General features: G+C 41.5%; 1 long non-coding RNA gene across 1 annotated transcript; it reads left to right on the forward strand.

The window, feature by feature from the left end:
- The first annotated feature begins 6 nt into the window (after positions 1 to 6).
- LOC111923769 (uncharacterized) lies at positions 7 to 2,630 on the forward strand. Its single transcript, XR_002861279.2, has 2 exons — positions 7 to 131; positions 261 to 2,630. It is a non-coding gene; the product is annotated as an uncharacterized LOC111923769 (long non-coding RNA).
- Positions 2,631 to 15,713: the final 13,083 nt, after the last annotated feature.

The raw sequence follows: 15,713 nt of genomic DNA on the forward strand, positions 1-15,713 counted from the left end.
GGCGTTAGAGACGTTGAGAAATGTGCAGCTGCTTGGTCACAGGAGAGTGGTCAGGGCAGCAGCCACCTGCAGCTGCCTCGGGAATTTCCGACTTCACTGCACTTAGAGAAGCAACAGGGAGTTCTTGCTTGGTTGTTTGGTTTCTGTTTGGGGTTTTTTGTTTATTTTTTGTGTTTAGTTGGGGTTTTTTTTGTTTGTTTTGGGGTTTTTTTTCCCCAGCATACAGGAGCCTGATTTGTGACTATTTCCTCCCTTTTCAGTGGTGCTAGCCACGGTTCAACACAGAGTTCACAAAGCACTCAGAGCAGCAGGATTGCACAAGCTGAGTCCATCTACATCTGCTGCCAGAGGGATCAATACAAGGTTACGAGATACCACATGAGATTACTTCCCCAGGAGCTTTGAGCTTTAAAGTCTATTTAATTATGAAGTCAGTGGGTTGTAAGATTTGGACTTCTTCATGAGCTAAGCCTTGTTAGTGACTGGAACGTGAAGCCTGGGATACTTCCTCAGACACATTGCAGTAGGAGGTAGTGCTCTCTCTTCTTTATCTGGAAGATGCATACGTCTGGTCAACACCCTGCATCCCAAAGAGCTCTTTTACACCTTCTTGCCTGAGTGTCCCAGATAATCCAGTATGACCAAGCATGAACCCGGGTTTTTACACAGAAGCATTTGAGGCTTTGCAGTTTTGATTGTCTGGGGGAGAGGCCTTGAATCTGGTACTTTGGAACTCCAGATGATGTTCCAAGGGAGCCTTGCCATTGTGGGTATTTCCCATGGAGATTGTCAGGAAAAAAGACTCTTCATAATTAGTTTGATCTGCATAACAGAGGCCATTCATTTGGTATTTTCTCCACAATATAAAGGAACTACTAAAACATATTTTTCAGAGAGACATATGTGCCACTATTTACTGTTAAGTAATGAGTACTGATGAGAATGGGTCCTGTGGAAGCAGCATGTCTGTAGCTGAGAATGGAAAAAAACAAATGCATTCTGTCTGTGCCTGGCACCATGTCTTCCTTTTGCCCTCATGGCAGGCATGTGATGCTGAGAAGAAAGAAAGAAGCCTCTGCATTGCACTGTGAATTCAAAAGGTCAGCACAATTTTGAAGAGTAAAAGATTTGGGCTAGCAGTGATATGTGTGAGCCACAGAAAATGTATGCCTGATGCTGCTTAAAATTTCCAGTATTTTAGTCTCTTACTCACAGAGCTCACAGTGCTGTTTTCCTGCAGATCACAGTATCTGCTAATATCCATTAATTCCCCATGAACACATACCAACAGACTAGTCAGGCATCTCAGATCAGCTTGAGTGTTCTTTACACAAAGTTTGAAATTCTCCAGTTTCTTAATTCAAGATATATTTTCTGTAATCAAAATTATGTTTTCTTGCTGAATTACCTCTGGTTTTTTTCATTGTCCTTTTCTGAAGTATGGACACCAGAGGGGACACGGTCAATAATTACATTAATATAGCCAGAAATGAAGATCACCACTTATGTATCTTTGTTATTCCTCTTTATATGCCTGCCATAAGCGATCCCATATTTTCTCTTTCTGCTATGGAAAAAATAACTGTTCAACCAGGCTGTATACAGTTTAGTCTTCAAGTGCAAATGAGCCATCACTGATTTCAAATTTAGCATATGTAAATGATTTGTTACTTTCCTTCAGAGTTCTTTTTTTCTCTACTTCATTGTTTTCTATTTATACTTAAAAGCAGATGGAACATTGCACTCAGAAGAGAACTGCTTAGCCACTGTAGCTGAAAAGACCAATGCCAATGTAGATTTGTAGGTCTTCTAAAAGTTTTCTAAACTTGGTGTTTTTGAGAAGAGGAAAAAGTGATCATTATAATGCAAATAGTTACTCTTTCATCTAAAGCCTATTATTAGCTAAGATTTTTGACCTTGTGCTTTTCATCCTGCTATTGTAATTGTAAATACTGTTGTATGTAATAGTACAAATTAGTTAACAAATCTGACCTGGTAACAAAGGATGTGGAAGAGGCTGAGGTACTCATTGGCATCTTCACCTTGGTTTTCACTGGTAAGATTTTTCTCAGGATTCCCAGGCCCCTGAGACACATCAGAAAATCAGGAGTAGCAAAGACACCCTCGTAAGAGCAGGATCAGATTGGGAGGGGCAAGTTCTGAGGACTAGGAAAAGCAAATATCACTCCTGTCTTTGAGAAGAGCAAGAAGGAAGCATGATCTGGGCTAGTCAGCTTCATTTCAATGCCTGAGAAGATGGTGGAGCAAATAATCCTGGAAATAATTTTAGAATGAATGAAGGACAAGAAAGACTGAAGGTAGTTGGTGTGAATTTATGATAATAAAATCATGCTCAGCACACTTTCTAAGATGAAATGACTTGTTCAGTGAATGAGGAAAAAGCAATTCATCTTGTTTATTTTGACTTAGGCTTTTGACAAATTCGAAGTAACATTTTTGTAGGCAAACTGATGAGGTGTGGACTAGGTAAAAGGATATTGAAGTGGATTGAAAACAGACTGAACTTTGGGCTCAAAGGCTTGTGATTGGTGACATTAAATACAGCTGGAGGCCAGCTATTTGTGGTGCACCAGGTTAATTACATATGGCATTAAAAACACTTTTATCAATGCCTAGTGTTTTTCTTATTTAAATAAGAGCATTTCCTCAGTAACTCCGTGGTACTGAAAGAAGAATTCAGTGACAACCTGAAAGTATGAACACTTATGAGCACCCAAAACACCTAGGTTGACTGTAGGGTGAATGCTTAATGATGTTGTCATTATTTGTTGTCAAGAGAAATTCTGGTCACAGCAGATATACAGCTAACACAACTGAAAGCACATGCCAACTTGCTTGCTGTGGCTCCCAGGAAAATACTATAGCCTCATATAGCTCCATACAGACAGCCTGTAACATAATTAGCATGCCTGTTTAAGAAGTGTGGTGAGCCCTAGCAAAAGCATTGCTCAGCTGGCAAGTGCTCCCACAAACTGTGTGTCACAACTTCCCAGCAAAATCCCATATCTGGAAAGAACAACATGCTGCAGGACATGTGTGATGAAGATCTTTCACTCTTAAGGAGAAGCAGTACTTTTGAGGAAAGAGCCTTGTTTTTCTTATGAGAAATGTAAATCCCTTTTATTATTCTATTTGAGTTTGGGTCTTGTCTATGCTGAACAGCATTTCCCAGTGGATGGATCAAGAAACATAACTCAGCAAACCCTGCAAATGCAAGCAGATTTCCTTTCGTAGTGGAGATAAGGGTGTTTCTCTGAACTATCAGTATTATTACAGCATCTACATTAAGGCTTTTGCTGACCTTGATAGCCACCAGAAATGGGAGGGGTGGGGCTGACACCCCTGCCTTTCATAAGTGTGCCAAGCAGACTTCCGACTATGTGCATGAAGATCACTTGTTATGAAGAAACTTGTATGCTGTAAGTATTTTCATTTAAATTCAAAGGTGTTAGAGAAAAAATAATCTTAGTTGCTAATCATCAGTTAAATCCCAGGTCTACACTGAAGCCAGTAGGACAACTTCTCGTTCAAGGTACAGTTTACTTAGGAGTAAGTGACAGTATCCATTGCCATTTGATTTCAGCAGGTTTCAAATGTTAATTGTAAGTAATCACAGCAATCTATAATTAATGCAATTCTGACCTTCCTTGGCTTATGAAATATGCTTAGAGCCTGTCTGTGCTGATAAGTAAAATGGACCACGCCAATCTGTCCCTGCAAGGCAAGAGACAGAGTGTGGCTCACACGTAGCCATTTAGATGCCATATGTGAGCTTCAAGGGGTCTCACTCAAACTGCATATTGGAAACAGTTTGATGCTGTTCCCCAAACTGTCCTCAAACTACCTGGAGGAGTGGTAGCTGTCCAGGTTGTTCAAGGCACTGACATTCTAATTAAAGAGTGGGGACTATTGCATTGTAGAGCTTGTAGCTGGGTCCATGCTCAGGTCCAGTCTGGTTTACTATTGGACTTTACTGGCACAAAGTGGTTTGTAGATTTTTAAAAAATGGTCAAAACCTGTTGTGTACTCTCCATTGTGAACTGATACTTCTGTTCATTACAGAATTACAGTTCTACATACTGTAAAAGGCAGTGAGATTCCCTCTGTGGAAATCTCACAGGATGTAACAGGTATTCTGTTGCTGCTACATAACTTTACATAAGGAGCCATCCACTCCTTAGCAGTGCCCACTGATAGAACAAGAGAAATGGTCACAAGCTGAAACCCAGGAAATTCTATCTGAACATTAGAAACCACTTTTTTTTTTTTTCCTGTGAGTGTGGGCTACATGATCTTGAAAGGTCCCTACCAACCTCAGCCACTCTGTGATTTAGTGGTTCCATACATTACTTTGTCATTGCAGAGTATCTTTCTCTGCAAGATCTCAAGGGCCTTTAAAAAAACCAGATAATTACATAGTTTATTTGGTGGTCATTTGATAGTCAAATTAGTAAATCTCATTTACATAAGAGAAAGATGTGGAGAGAAAAATTTAAGGATGAAGCGAAGTCCTATTCAGGTTACACATCAATAACTGACTGTGATTTCATACTGGCTTTATAGCAGTAAAAGCCACCAACTTCAGTGAACTTATTCCTTATTAATAGCACAGCTGGGAGAAATAGGCTGGAGACTAAACTCATCAGAGACAAATGTTGATTTTGTATTAATACCACTGCTGCAAGAAGTGGGCTGAGCCCATGTTTTCACATCTGTTTTCCTTTTAAGTCGCCAGACAGCCTGGCTTCTTGGCTTCACCATCTCAGTTTGAGGGGTTCTTTTGTCTTGGCTGGACATAGTCTGATTTACCAGGCTTTTCCAAAATATACTAGACCAAATAGCAGCCCCAGTGAGGTAGAAAAACTGCCTCAGTAAATAATTATATTTAAAAATAAGCAAACAAAAGCAAGAATGCACAATTGCAGAAGGACTTGGGCAGAGAAGAGCTCAGCAAAAATAAACATCTGGTGTTGCTTGTATACCAGCTGATGATTTTTTTTGGTAGCAAATCACCTACTATCATACAGCACATAAGAATTTCACCATGTTACAAGCCAGACTCAGCTGGGGCTGGCCATACCCTCTCCTTCTGTCAGTGTTTGAACTCCAGCTTGGAAAAAAGCTTGCACCTGAACTTCATCCATTAATTCTAGCCTAGAAACTCCCAATAATCCATTGTCAATTCAACCTGCTCATGTAAATAGAGGAAAATATTAAGTTCAAGAAGAAATTTTGCGTAAATGTTTCTCTCACCAGAGGCTGATTTTACAGTATGCAACAGAAGCAGCCACAGCATTGCTGAGGCAGTGCAAATACTAATATTGCTGTTTGCCTCTTTATTTTTAACATAATACTTAGATCAATGTGCTGCTTTCTTCATATAAATCTGTTGCATGTGGAATTAGTGCTGTTGTAGGCTTATCCCCGAGTTTGTCTTACTCATGACCAAGGTGCTTAACGCAGAAAGAAAATAATATCTACTTCTCTTGCACTTAACAACACTGATTTGCTCAGTCTCTTGAACATAAGTCAGACTGAGGTTCTGAAAGTCCATTTCCTGCTTATGGAGAGGGGCCAGGACATTGCCTACTCTAATCCTGGCAGTTGTGGATTTTTTTGGCTTGGTGCCCAAAGTCAGTTTGAATAAGCACACTGCCATTGCTGTATGAAATAAATATAAAGCACAACATTTTTTAAAAGCCCCACCCATTATATAACTAAGTGGGATTTTCTTCATTTTCGGGGCTTTCCTTGACATTTTTATGTTGGGTGGAAATGTTGGTACAAATTTTAAGCTGGAGAAATGCTTCTGAACTGTGAACACCTGGTAATGAACAGCTTTCAAGTCAAATTTAATCTTCGGGAAAACTAAACAACTTTGCTGCCCTACTGCACCATCTACCGGCAGAAAAACGATCCTGTTACAAAATGTTTTAACTGTTTCAAGCACTTTTTTTGGTCCTTGCAATTAATACATAAAACTAGAAATTTTCTTTTTAAATATTAATTAGTATGAGGGCATTATGTCTTTTGTGTGTAAAATGACATTTCATACAACTCTAAATACCTTGTACACTTGGACCAGGGAGCTTGCCTCTGCAAACCTTGTATTAGTTTGGATCTTATCATGGAGATGTAGAAAACGAAATTGGCTTGGTCCTTTATTGCAGTTTAGGCATTTAATGGGATGTAGATAAAAGCTGTTGCATTTATCAGCTGTCATGCACTTTTTTCATAAAGACACCTACATAAGGATTATGATTAACATCAACTCAGTTGTCACCACTATGCCTTTTTTTACCCGTGATTCTTCACTGGCTAGAGTTAAAGATATTCTTAAAATGACCTAGAAAATGCTGCTTCCCTTTCCCACAGCAAATAAAACCCTGCTAAGTATTCTCGTATATCATTATGATAAAACGGGAAGGGAAAATTTAATGCCTGAGCTTGTAAAATATGCTCTAGTTTTGCAAGGCTTTTTAAAAAGTGAATATTATTAGCATGTGAGGCCACAGTAGCTGCACATCTGTAGCTGCTGTTAGCTTAAACCTAACATGTGGTTTGGGTGCCCATGTTCTTTAAGTAATCAAATAGGAAAAATACAATGTGAAACTGATGGATCAAATCTCATGAACTGCTCTCCTCCTTTTTAGGAAGAAAGCAGACCTTTTTTAGTTGTTTTCACCTTCCTGAAAATATGTGTGATTAACAAATTACATCCAAGTGAAATAACATCCTTAGTAGTGGTAAATAGATATATGCACTCTGTCAATAAAATTTGAAGGAATTGATTTTGTTCTGGTAGAACAAGGGGCTAAACTCAAGATCACTTATCTACTTGGATTTTAGTCTCATATGTAGTTCCTCTGCTGGGAAATCTGTGGAGCAAGAACATTATTTGGTGCTGGATATGCAGCACCCAGAGGCAGTAAGGCATGGATCCTAATTACAGTCTTTTTTCATTTGTATAATGAAGACTTCTGAAAACACTGCATGTTTTTGGTCTGTTCTTCCACATCTTTGCCTAGAAAATTATTAGTTTGCATTTTGATCAGTGCCTACCTCTCTTTTCCCCTAAGCTGCTGTGTAGCAGTGCTGGTTTCTAATATTAACAGAGTTGGCATGTTTCATCCTGTCGTCCATATTCAGCAGAAGCAGAAGCCACTTCCATGTGCAGTTTGTGGGATCCATCAGGATGAAAGGTGTGATACAGATATTAGATAGCATTTATTCCCTTTTTTTTCTGCAGCACACACAGTACTAATAAGTTTTCCTTTAATCTTGAGCTCCCCTGACTAAATTGTCAAATATCTCAGTAATACCATGAACATTTGCTTCAGGCACAGTCATAATCAGTGTTCAGTTAGCTCCATCCTTAGAAAAGGATGGCTATTCTCCAGGCACACAATTGACTCTCCTACTACCAAATGCCTCTTCTTATCATCCTCGATAGCTTCTCTTACAGTTGCCTTAGAGTTTCCCTGCTTCAGTCTAATCCTCCAGATCTTGTTCAGGCCCTATTTCCCATGTCAATTCACCTGCAGTACATTGTTAAGTCTGTGCTAATCCTGTATAGTGAACAAATAGGACCATAGGGATAGTTGTTTGGACTTTCGAGTCTTCCCTTCCCTTCCCCTGTATTTAGATGGCAAAGGCTCTTTAGGCAGATCACTCTGAGGAAAGCAAAAATCAGCATCTCCAAGCTACCTAAACAGCACTTCATTCTCTTCTCAAGAGAGAAGCAGAACACAATTGCTTTTCTGAGCCCCTCTGCCCAGCTCTGTGGGAAAGGGAATAATTGGCCTCGTTAAGCTACAGGGCCAGCAGCCCCTTGCCTTGCCTTTCCTGCCCTCACTTGACCCCAGTGTTTTAGAGCTGCAGCGGTCCCTGAGTAAATACAGCTGAGCAGGCAGCCGCTCCCAGCTGTGCCCACACTGCCGCTCCCTGCTCCTTCCCTGGTGCTGCCCTGACACCTACCCAAGGCTGCACAACAGGCCCTTGAGAGCTCTGATGGTGAAAGCATGACATGGAGGGGCACTTCTTCACACTCCCTCTTTTTCATTCCTCATTATTTCAGCTCAATTAATTTGCTCTCCTATTCCTGAACCCTCTTACATTCAACTGCAGGCTACTTTTCCTGCTGACACCCTGCTGTCGGGTGGTAGGTGAAGTGTTTCTAACTAGAGCAAGAATTTGTCAAGAAAATTGATGACCTTCAGTGTCCTTTGGGGTCAGGCAAACAAGTCTTGAGGAGTTTGTTAAGGTATCTGGGGCTATGCTGTCATGGGAGAGAAAATATAGGAATAAATAAATGTCTATGAATGTTCAGATTTCTAATTTTGAAAATGATTCATTTGAATCACTGTGTCTGGTGCCCAATTTAGTAAAAATGCATTTTTCTTTACTTCTTATTACTTTCCCAAGCCACCATTTGGGTTGCAGTGTAGCAGGCTGGTATATATCATGGCACACAATCTAGCTTCCCTCACTTCCCTAAGTGTAAATTGGGACTACATCCATAGGAGCCAGTGGTGGTGTCATCATATAAAGCTCGTGAGTGTATGATCAAAGGAGTCCTTGTTTTTCTTTCCCCATAGCTCATAACAGAGCTCAGAAATACAGAACCATTTTGATATTTAAAAACCATTTGATATTTAATCAGAACAGAAGCTTGGCATATGAAGAACATAGGCATATAGCTGAGCTGAGCTTTGGGAGACATTAAAAATGAATTATGCTGATAAAGAACAGCTGTATCCTTACATCAGAAACCATGGGGACAAATAATTCATTTGCCTTCATTAATTTCCAAATTCTTTCCTGGCAAAAAGTCCAGAAATGCTTAGACTACAGATCTAATTGCCATCAAGTGAACATATGTATTAAGAGACTGTATCAATTATTGGGCCATCAAGTGTCTTTATGAAAGCCAGTTTCTCCTCATGCAATGTTAACATCCCTGCTCACCTCCACCCACCCTGAGTCTTTTTTTGTTGCCAACTAGCAGGAAGTCTGGAGAAATGGTGATAAAATGTTGATGATCGTTTTCTTATTTAATAAGTCTGTTTATGAATCTTGGCTGAGCAGAGCTGCACACAGCTGTGAGATGGAAGAGGGAAGCAGGGTACAGCATTAATTCCCTCTTGAAGGACAGCACTATGGAGGCCACACCATATTTGTCTCCCTTGCTGTTCTATACTATGAAAAATAGTAATCCCTAGGTTAAAATTTGATGGCTCATGTGTGGTTTAAATAAAATATAAGTAAATCAAACCAATTTATCAGATAAACGTGGGAGTCGAGTTGGGTGGCAGAAGAGAAGGGTACTGGAGGGATGGTGGGGTTTGCACCCAGGTTTTTTGAAGGGATGACAGGTACTCCTCTTACTGTGCTGGAGAAGGACACTCTGCCCTTGCTGCCATGAGGAGTGCACGCTGGAGTGCAGGAGGAATGCCAGGACACACTCAGCTGCCCCTGGCTTCCAGTGAGCCATCTCATGCAACAACCCCTTCCAGAGGGGGCTTTCCACTGTTTTCTCTGCCCAGCAGTGGCCCATAATGGGATGTGTAGAGGTGGGTTTGTCTGGAAGGAAAGTATATCCAAAGCTTTGCCTAGCTTCTGGTGGAGCCTTCCATCTATGCCTCTGATGCTGAAGTGTAACGTGGGTTTACATTTAGAGAAAGATAGGGACATACACATACACAGAGTACATATATAAAAAAGCTCTGCATCACAAACACCAAGCCTACAGATGGAGGAAATTTTTAGGAACTGACAGATATTCAAATGATAGATTGGGACTCCTGGGAAATACAGGCTAAACCTCAGCTGTTGTAGCTCTTCTGAAAGATATAGACCTTATATTTATAATTTATTGAGTGCCTTTGAATGAGTCAAATTTTGTTTCAGTGGCAGGCAGATCAGAAATCTTGGCATTGTTTTTTGTCATGAAGCAATCTTGACAAGTAGATATTGCTAGTACTTAAAAATTCCTACTGTGTAGTTGAAACACTTCCAGGCATCATTTAATCAGGTGAAGGAGATCTTAGCTCACTCCTTGTTCTCATTCAGTTTTGCCAATTATAGCTTGTCTAGAATTTGTCTCCTCTTACTTGTAAACGTCTCTTCAATTCTCACTAATTTCTACAGCTAGACCAAGTGATTAAACCCAACCTTTTTGGCAGGCACAGCATCTGCTCTCTATCTGTGCACCATACTGGCCATGCTGGTAATCACTGTGAGCCCTCCAGCCTGGCTGGGTGTAGGTCTGGAGCTGGGCTGGGAGGGTTTGGGAGGTCAGGGTGCGCCAGCCCACAGACCCCTACTCATGGCCAGAGGACTCATGTGGCTCGGGGAACACCAAACCAGACAGCCAACTTTGCACCACAGGCTGGGCAAGATGAGAGCTGTCCTCTGTGTTTGGCCTTGCCTTGTGGCCAGTGCTTGAATGTATTTCATAGAATCGTGGAATCATTTCGGTTGGAAAAAGTCTTTAAGATCATTCAGACCAACCATTAAGCCTGGCAGTAAACTGTGTCCCCAAGTGCCACATCTACACGTCTTTTAAATACTTCCAGGGATGGTGACTCAACATATTTCCCTGGGCAGCCTGTTCCTTGACAGCCCTTTCTGCAAAGAAATTTTTTTATGTAATATCCTACCTAAACTTCCCCCGGCGCAACTCAAGGCAATTTCCAAGGGGTTCCCGCTGGGCAATGGTGATGCTGCATCTGTTTTGGTGTGGCTTTTTCTTTTTTTTTTCTTTTTTTTTTTGGGGGGGGGGGGGGGGGGGGTTGGTTTTTTTTTTTTTTTTTGTTTAAGGTGTTTATCGGGGGATTTTCCGGTTAATATAGAAGGTTAGCAACACAGAGGGAAGCGTTCTGTATTCCCGGGATCCCTGAGCCCGCCGTTGGGCGCGGTGGATGCGGTGCCCGGGTTGGTGGCGGTGCGGCGCAGCCTGCAGAGGGCGCTGCACCCCCGCCCTGTGCCCGCCGTTCCCTTCTCCCGGCGGGGAAAATCAGCTTTTACACCGGGAAGCGTCTCCCCGCTTCTTTTCTTCCAGCCTGATGGAGACAGAGGAAGTCACCCAATCCACTGTCATATGTTTGGCTGAATAGCGTGCAGTTCATTTGCGTGGCATGTGATTACAAGGTTCTAGAGGACACTAATTAGGAAGAAAATCTGGGGAGAGAATGGGGATTAGAGAGTATCCGTCAGTCAGATGCCTGTCAGCCGGCAGAATAATAATAATTAATCATGATTAACAATACGTTCTGTGTCAGTAGTGCATCTTATCTGAGGACTCTACAAACGTTTTGTGTTTAATCTGTGCAGCTCCTTCTGAGGGGAATAGACATGATAAAATATTTAGAACTGAATTTGCAAATGACATTTCTGAAATGAGACCCCTAAGGCAGTTGTATACAAGCGCCAAAATAAAGTGCCTGGTTTTGAGACATGCTGAGCATCTGCAAAGCCCAGAGTTGGTGTGCTAGTGTTACCTCAGATGTCTTTCAGCACAGAAAACTCGAATACCCCCTTTTTCCTTGGTGAGGGACAACATTTCAAGTCATGAAGTGCAGGCTGTGCTGGGAAATGCAAGTCTGACCCTGTGGCCTTGCCTGCATTTACTGCTCATCTCTACTGTTTGCATGCAAGCATGCAGTCTGCAAGGAAACAGACTGATCATACGTGCAGGGCCAAGTTCTTACGAGTAAGATGTGACAGCTTGGGGATGTGCAAGGCCAAGCATGCCACAGGCCAGTTCACCTGCAAATACTCCAGTTTCAACTCTTCTTGACCATGGTGTGAATGCTTTGAATACATCTGGGGCACTGCCAGCAGTGCTGTTTGCAGGACTCAGTGTACTCACTCTGCCTAAATCAGCTCCCAAATCATTGTACAGGCATTCTCCCAAGCATAAGAAGTGTTCTGGTGAACAAAATGCCAACTTGCCTTACAAAGTCAAACTTCTGAGTCATAACCAAAACAACAGTGCTGAGAAAAAATATCCAGCAGTTTTAAGAAGTGTGTTTTGTTTTCACATCTACACTTTTTTTTCAGTGCTATATGCCTCAGGATCTAAGGATGTGAAATGCTATTTTTAGCAGCCTCTGAAAAAGAAACCAAAGTAAAAAACAAAACCCCCTCCTGCCCCAAAAACCAAACTAAACCAAAACACAAAATCAGATTTTGAGCTCACATGTACAATGTCGTGCTGCCACGTTTCCCACACTCAGATGATTTCTGTCATTTTCATACTCAGCAGCCCTGAAATCATAAGTATTACAGCCTTGAAGCTCAGACTAGGCTGTCCAGGCTCACTGGAGAGGTACATGCCATTTCAGGTGAAAAATGTTTGCTTTGTCCAACTAATAATGTGTTTAAGTCACTTAATTAGATTCTGCTCTACCTCCTGCAGACCTGGCTTTTTTTTTTGCTAACACAAGTTAACTGAATAAAAGCAAATAAACCTATGCCACAAATGTCTCTTTGCAACACCAGGGAAAATATAGCCCTTCCTGGCCTATGTTCAGCCTTTTTTGTCCTTTTTTTCTATCACCATTGTAACAAAGAGCTGGTATACTCTGTAGGGAGAGAAGCCTAAATTATGCTATGTGATCTCCTAGGTCTGTAGCACAATGGTAAAAATCCTCCAAGTTCTGTAACAAATGCAGATGAGTTAGGAAATCCCTCTTTAGAATTTATATGGAAAAAAAAATACAACCAGCATTGCAAATCTCTTGCTATTTATCTGAGATCACATTTTTTTCTCCTTATTTTACTAGTTCTCAAAAATTCTGTTTCTGCCTTGCTGCAGTGCTTTTGAGCCAGAATAATGCAGACCCCTAGAAAAAGACAGATATAGGACAAAAGTTTAGGAGTCCTGGCTGTGGACAAAGTGCAGTACGTAGATTTGTAATGTCCCTTTTGAGTCTCAGATTTGTCACTACTTTGTAAGCAAATGGGCAGTCTTCACAATCCGCCTAGATGTTGTTCCAAGTTGTCTGGGAATACAGGCAGAGCCTTCTAAACTGGTGACAATCAGATACTAAAGCCAGTAATAGTCACAACTATGGGGCCCAGTGCATTTCCTCATCTTCAAAGATAAAATTCTGAAGTTCTGTTCAACACAATGCATGAAAATGTTATTTGTAGATTTGGTGATGTGGTTGAAGAGGTTCCTGGGGGTGCTGTGAATCCACTTTTCTCCCATGCTCATCTGGAGATATGTAACTTAAGCTCCTGCAGAAATCTTTCTTGCATTTTATACAGAAGGGTCTTTTTATTTCCACAGATGCCTTTTCTACCCTATAGGCAGTGTCAACTGTGCTGTGACTAAATCAACTTAAACTACAGTTACCCCAGTGCTTCAGAGGACAGTATCACTTGGGGCACAGAGTGAAAGTTCATCCCTTAGGAAAGAGTTTGCCATGATTTTGCAAGGCACAGCAGTAACCTGGTAACCGACATATCCATTTCTGTTACATTTTCTAGGTCAGCGTGAATCATTCTTAAGGGAGAAAATTTAACCAGGCAAGTTGAGAGGATTGTAACTGCTCTGCACTCCCCCTCCCCTGGCTAGTTCTGCCCAAGGAGAGGCTTTTGTGGCACATAGTGTAGTCTGGGAAATGCAGTCCCCATCCTCTCTTCATCCTCTCAGGATGCTTTGCTGTTGACAGAAAGGCTAACAAAGGATCCCATCCCTGGCATACCACTGAACAAATGCAGAATAAAATAAGAGAATGAAGCAATTTCAGTCTGAGTCAGGAGGTGTAGATGTAAAGGCACAAGGAACCAGTAGAAAGACACTGCTCAGAGTGAGAGGCAGAGTCCAAAGCAAGGTGCAAGCAGAGAGGCAATTCTGGTATACACTCTAGTCTAGCCCTATCCTGGACATGTGAAGGAATCCATAGTCTTGGAAATAGTAAGAGTTCACCCATTACACACATTCAAAGATAGTGACATACATATGAAAGCAATACTCTTCCATGTGCTGTGATCAACAGCATCAGTGGTTGACACACAACTCTCTTTTATCCAAGGACTAATACTGACCAGCAAGATAATGGTGTGTGGCATGTAAATTTGATCCTGCTGCACCCTTTCTTTGATGTTATCACTGCAGATACTGTGGGCCACAGTCTTGGCTGCTTTCAAATCTGTAGATCTCATGCCATAAAGGTAAAAAAATGTGCTGGCAAGGGTTACAGACTGCAGTGATCTGGGCTGAGGACCAACTGGGCATGACATACTGAGTAACATTCAGTCTTGGTTCAGCACTTTGTGGGCAATGAGCATCTCTCAGCAGGAATAAACCATGAAAAACACAGAACTCATCTTTTTCAAGTAACAGAGTATTTCTTAGCCCAGAGGTATCACCAGTTAGGCAAATTCTTTTCTCTAGTGATGAACTTCCTTTTGACCCTTTATAGGATACTCTACTCCCTGGTGCCTCAGTTTCCACAAAAGGGATAAAAATATTCCTTTAACTTGCAGAGATGTTCTGCTGATTAATTAATGCCCAGCTGCACTTTCCAGGCTCTTGAGATGAAAAGTGCAATGTATGTATTTCCTTTTAAAACTGTATTTTACTATCTTGCTGAAAAAGGCATAATTTGGACCACTGCCAGCGTGGGAGGGAAGAGTTCTCAGCGGACACAGGAAATCAGAACGAAGCATATCTTGTTTACCCCTCAAACCCTACACTTCCAGGACTTGCTCAATGCTCATTGTAAGACCAGAATATCTGCAAAATACCTGCTATCTCTATCTAGGTTTAATCTTGGCTAAATATTATTCAGAGAACAAATTGTGACAGCTGCTGTTCAAACACTGGGCCTTCTGTTGATGTCAGTAGTTGTATGAGAGACGAATTTGGCTTGCTGTCCCATTTTAATGAGTGCACGAGTGTGTGTATCTCCTGTGCGTAATACTGAGACAGTGTTAAAACAGGTCAAGATTTGGTTTAAATCACTCAGATTTAAGTCTCTGGGGCTGTCTTTATTTCCTTATGAAGAAATCAGCTCTTCAGCAAAATGTGTGTCACCTCAGCAGAATCAGGGGTGCCATCTGCAGTTAGAAAGTTGGGCTTCACAAAATGATGCCTTTGCTTTCAGTGACTGCATTGCATCTCCTCATGAAGCCTCTTGGATCACAGAATCACTGAATGTTCTGAGTTGGAAGGGATCCACAAGGACTACCAAAGTCCTGGCCCTGCACAGGACAGCCCCAAGAATCACAACATGTGCAGCCATGAATGTGGGCCTTGATTTTGGAAGAGGGGTCCTGGTTTGTTCTGTCAGAGCAGCACTCACTGTTTCTCAGGCTGCTGTGCAGGGTAAAGTGAGTGTGCTTTTTCTTTTTATCCACCTCTGCAACATCCCCAAAAAAGTGTGTGACAGGGAGAAATAGCTCTACCTATTGGAGGACAGACAGGCTCTAAAATGAATTTTTAGGTACAAAAAATGTGTGGGTTGAGTGAGTAGCTGAGCAACATCTGAGAAGCTATGGAAATCAGAGTTTTCCTAGAACTAAGAAGTTTAAATTTTTCAATGGGAAATAACTGTGCCCTGTTGTAACAAAGCTGAATGTTTTTTTGGACTGTGTATAAACCCTTGATTTTGGCAAATAATGGCTGACTGGGAAGCTGGAAGCCATGTGCTGTGCATGCAGTCTGTAAGCCTTTTGTC

Source organism: Cyanistes caeruleus, chromosome 1 (genome assembly GCF_971803275.1).
Source record: "Cyanistes caeruleus chromosome 1, bCyaCae1.hap1.1, whole genome shotgun sequence".
Lineage (NCBI taxonomy): Eukaryota > Metazoa > Chordata > Aves > Passeriformes > Paridae > Cyanistes > Cyanistes caeruleus.